The following is a 4,899-nucleotide window of genomic DNA, read 5'->3' as shown; positions in this document are numbered from 1 at the left end:
ACAGAATCTTGTCATAAATGCAACCTCGTAAGCTCATTTCTCACATTACAACTTTACATATTAATATAAATAAAATTTATTTTACAGTGTGGTTGTAGGCATTTAATATAGGAAATACAATTTCATATTAAACTTGGGATTAGTTACAGTTTTTTTTTCCTTTCTTCCATTTTGTTTCTTAATTGACAAATAGTAACTACATATTCATAAAGTATGTAGTGATGTTTTGATACACATGATGTACAACAATTCTATTAGGGTAATTAGCATATCTATCATCTCAAACATTTATCATTTCTTTATGTTGGAAACATTTAATATCCTCTTTCTAGGTTTCTGAAACAATATAACATATTATTGTTAACTGTAGTAATCCTACAGTGCTATGGAATGCTAGGAGGTATTCCACCTATCTCCTGCACAATGGAGAAACAGAAAATGTTTTGTTTTTTTTCTATCACATCATCAGGCTGAACATTTTCTAAACTTTTATCCCCTGTTTCCCTTTTAAAACTGAATATTTTAACAGCACCCAAGTCACCTCTTGACTGCTTCAATGCTTAGAAGTTTCTTTTGCCAGATACCCTAAATCATCTCCCTCAAGTTCGAAGTTCCACAAGTCTGTAGGCTGCAATAAGTCTACATGGTTTCCAGGAGGTGAAGCCTGAACCCAACTGGCAGCACACAAAGCCTAGAATATCCTCTTTCCTTGTACCACCCTGTGCCACTGGACTCACAGTGTGAGATGAGTGACTGCACAACCACATTCAACAAAGGAGGAGGTACAACTGGGCAGAGACAACATCACAACCAGAGAAGATTACAAAATCATTCAAGAGGATGCTGAGATAAAGTACAGTTACCTACTCTCCATTATTCTTTGCTGAGAAAAGTGAGGGTATGGCATCAGCAGAAAATTATGTTTATTCTTAAATAAATCCCAATAGGATGGGGTTGATAGTCAGGCAGTAGAATGAGATAAAAATCTGCATTCATTAAAAATCTTTGTGCATAAGGAAAAGAACAGCAATGGCAAGAGAGAAAAGAGAGCCTTCTCTTTTTCTTGAATACGACAGGAAACTGCATTGTTTTCCTTGCTGTAGTGGCAGCAGACTTATTGGTTTTCATAAAACATAATTTCTGCAATGCAGTCTGTTGATAAGGCTGCTCCATGATGGGAGGACAGACATGAGGCCAAGTGTTCATGACAGAACTAGGTCTTCTCTCAAAGCCTCTAATGTGTGCTATTTCTCATGAGAAACCGACACTATATGACACTTCAGTTAAAGCTTCTGAAATATTGCAATGGCTAATTGACAGGTTTTATGGTGTGATGACTTTCTTGTACATGTAAACTCTTTGAGAAAAGTTGGGGATAAAAGGACAAGGGAGAGTTTGGTTTAGAGCCACAATGTTCCAGACGCCAGTCACGGATCCCTCTGCCCTGTGTCACTACACGTTCTTTTCTGAGAAACATTCAATTGCTGAGTGTTACACACTGTGGTTGAAGAAAATGATCCACTCACCACCATCCACTCCCTCTCATCCTCTGTGTGAAGCTCCCAATAGCAGAGGCTGAAGACAGAAAGGTCGTCTCTGTTTCCTTGCACCAGGTACATTACTTGGTGACCTAGTGAATGGCGTGGGCAAGGTAGCCCACGTTGCCGGAGGTGACCCCTGCCACAGAGATGCGGCCGTCCTTTGTCATATAGATGGAGAACTCTTTGATTAGCCACTCCACCTGTTCAGGCTTTAGCCCTGTGAAACAAAACATGCCAATTTGGGCAGTGATATATGGCCAGTTGTGGGTGGAACACTTCTTCTTGATGTTGGAGACAAGCTGAGTCCGCATGCTAATGATGTGGTCGGCCATGCCTTTCACTTCTTGCAACCATTGTTTTCATGAGTCTGGGGTGTTCAGAATGGTAGAAGCAATCTGGGCCCCATTGTGGGGACGGTTGGCATACATGGGACGGATCAAGATCTTCAACTGTGACTCCACCCTTTTGGTTTCATCTCATCTTTGCATACTACAGTGAAGGCTCCTACATGCTCACCATATAAGCCCATGTTCTTGGAATATGATTGGCAGAGACAAACATTAATGCCCTGTTCAATGAAGTGGTGCCCAGCCCGGGCGTCCTTATCACCATCACCACTGGTAAAGCCTTGGTAGGCCATGTCAAAGAAGGCAAAGAGACTCTTCTTCTTCACCACTGTTGCTATATCCTTCCACTGTTCCAGACGTGGGTCCACTCCCGTGGGATTGTGGGTGCAGGCATGCAGAAGAAGAACATTTTGCTCTGGTATTTTTGAAAGGTCCTCCACAGTGCCTGTGAAGTCAAAACCACAAGTCTTGGGGTCATAAAGCCGATAACCTTGTAGTTGCATGCCATTGTCCCTGAAGATGGGTGTGTGATTTCCCCAGCTTGGTTTGGGCAGAAAGACATCTCAGCTGAACTTAAAAAATCTTTGCAGAAAGCTGGCTCCAATCCTTAAGGCTCCAGTTCCAGAAATGGTCTGCACAGTGACAAACTGGCCACTTTCCAAGACTTCGCTGTTCTCACCAAGGGCTAGTTCTGCAGATGCCTTGCAAAATTCAGGCAGTCCCCCAATGGATGGCCACTTTCCAAGACTTCGCTGTTCTCACCAAAGGCTAGTTCTGCAGATGCCTTGCAAAATTCAGCCAGCCCCCCAATGGACAGGTATTCCTTGTCCAAACTTTTTGTGGCAATCTGGGCCTCTGCCTTGGGGACACTAGGCAGCACGTCCAAGGCTTTCCATTATCATCCCGGTAGGCACCAACTCCCAGATTCATCTTTTTGCTATTGGTGTCCCTCTTAAAGGCTTCAATGACTCCCAGGATGATATCTGGAGGTCACATTTCCACAGGGGTCCATCAGGAGCTGGCTCTGGCAGAGGCCGCAGCTGCGAGGCCCAGGTGGAAGGTGGCGGCGATCCCAGAGAGGACGTGGCCAGAGTGCAGCCGGGCCATGGTGGACAGTAGGAGGGCAGTGGGCAGCTGCAGGACTGAGCAGAGGGCTCTCTGTAGAGTTTTAATTGTGAGAGAGGATTTGTGAGGCTGATCTTAAGCTGTAGCCAATCTGGTCTGCTTTGCATGTCTTTCTGTATGGTCCATAGCAAATTTGCTGAGGACCTCCATCTTGTTTAACATCCTTGGGAGCAAGACCTGTAACCACTTGGCAAGGTTTTGTGTAGCCTCTGTGTAGCTTGGATTCAATCCTGGCTTAGGGAATGAGTCTTGCCTAGTTTGATATCTGCATGACCTTTTGCTATTTGTTGATTCCATTTCTCTCCACAAACTGCCTTGGATTTTCCTTTCTCTGAGCCTTTAGTAATGTTTGAAAGCCAGAAATATTGGCCTCTTGGTGTGGCTAAATTCAGATAATAAGGGAGTTAAGAGGATTTTCTTAAGGAGTGCTCAGGTTAACTAAAAGTGGATATCCAAGTTAGAGTCATATTTAAAAGGCCTTTCAGTTTCCCTTTTCTTGGACCTTGTTTTGCTGGGAAAAGGTTTTTCTTGGTCAACTGAATTATTTTTTCTTCATTTTGCTCTGCCATTTTAATGCACGCACGAGAGAGGAGAGACATCTGTTTTTCTCATGGACTCCAGAAATTAAAAGCACCCAGAGGCCAATAATCCAATTAGGAGATGGGCAAATGAAAGATCTTATGGGGACTGGGTTATCTTCTACCTGTCTGTGTAATTCTATATGTGTTGTGTGTGTGATGTTTACATAAAAAAAAGAGCTCTAATTAATTTTGCCTAAAGGAAGACAAGCACTTGGATCATATATTTTATGAAAGAGAAGATAAAAAGCTGTGATACCTTTCAGTTCCCGTGACTTTAATCTTGGAGAAATAAAAACAGCCTTAAAGATTATTGGTAAAAAGCAGATGTCATCAAAATGTAAATAGGTGGACTAAATTATGCAGGTCAGATACTGGGTTGGCTAAATATTTTAAGGTCATAAACTGCTTTTTTGGTTTTTGAGAACTTTTCAATTTGCTGCCTTCACAATTGGTAAGGCCTGGGGACATATGGAACTAAACACTCCCTTAATTATGCTGGAAGGAGTCAAACCTTGGCTGCACCTAGCACATAATCAAAACAACTTACCGGGTTTTACATTAAAGTTAAAAATTGCTAAAAGTTACCATTATGACATGTAATTGAGACTATTGGAAATAGATTTAACATGCAAGGTGCATAAGAACAGTGACATGTGTTTTTAATAAGAGATTATAAAAAATCATAAAAATGTAAATTCCTGCCTAGGGTTGAAGATTTGTTTTAAATTAGATAAGATAAAGATAAAAGTTCAAACAACTGGTGGAAGGATTGTAAAAATTAATCTTTCAACAGTTTCTCTGTGTGAACATATTCACTAACTTCAAAAAGTGTTATATGATTTTTCTGTAAATTGAGCATTCAAATAAAAGCACAGCAAGGTATCCTTAAGGCACTAATCCGCTCTTCAGCAAAATTTGTATAAAAGGGCTGTACAAGGTTTTTTCTTTAAAAAAATTTCTTAGTCATTACTTCAGCAAAATAAATAACTTATGGTAATCTGGAATTCTATTTCATAACAGCAAGTATTTTAAACCTCTAATATATTTAACAGGCTTTCCAAAATCAAACTTCAGTTTCAAAATTGTCTTTTCTGACACCTGGCTTTTCAGATACTTCAGAGGGCCCCTGGAATGTTCAGAAAAGAAAGGTAAACAGGATTATGTGACATGTTTAGGTACATGGGATTGCCAAAATGCTATTCAATCTTCTTTAGGTCATATTTTGATGAATAATACTAATATATTTTCCAAAATTTTATGGAATTTCTAAAATTCTAATGTCTAAAGTATATGCTATCAATCATA

General features: G+C 40.5%; 1 pseudogene; it reads right to left on the bottom strand.

Moving 5' to 3' along the window:
- Positions 1-1,618: 1,618 nt before the first annotated feature.
- On the bottom strand, positions 1,619-2,995 carry LOC100449904 (aspartate aminotransferase, mitochondrial-like; annotated as a pseudogene).
- Positions 2,996-4,899: the final 1,904 nt, after the last annotated feature.

The sequence above is a fragment of the Pongo abelii genome, chromosome 10 (genome assembly GCF_028885655.2).
Source record: "Pongo abelii isolate AG06213 chromosome 10, NHGRI_mPonAbe1-v2.0_pri, whole genome shotgun sequence".
NCBI classification, from domain to species: domain Eukaryota; kingdom Metazoa; phylum Chordata; class Mammalia; order Primates; family Hominidae; genus Pongo; species Pongo abelii.
The sequence above is the reverse complement of the archived record's forward strand: the minus strand, read 5'-3'. Positions and strand labels throughout refer to the sequence as shown.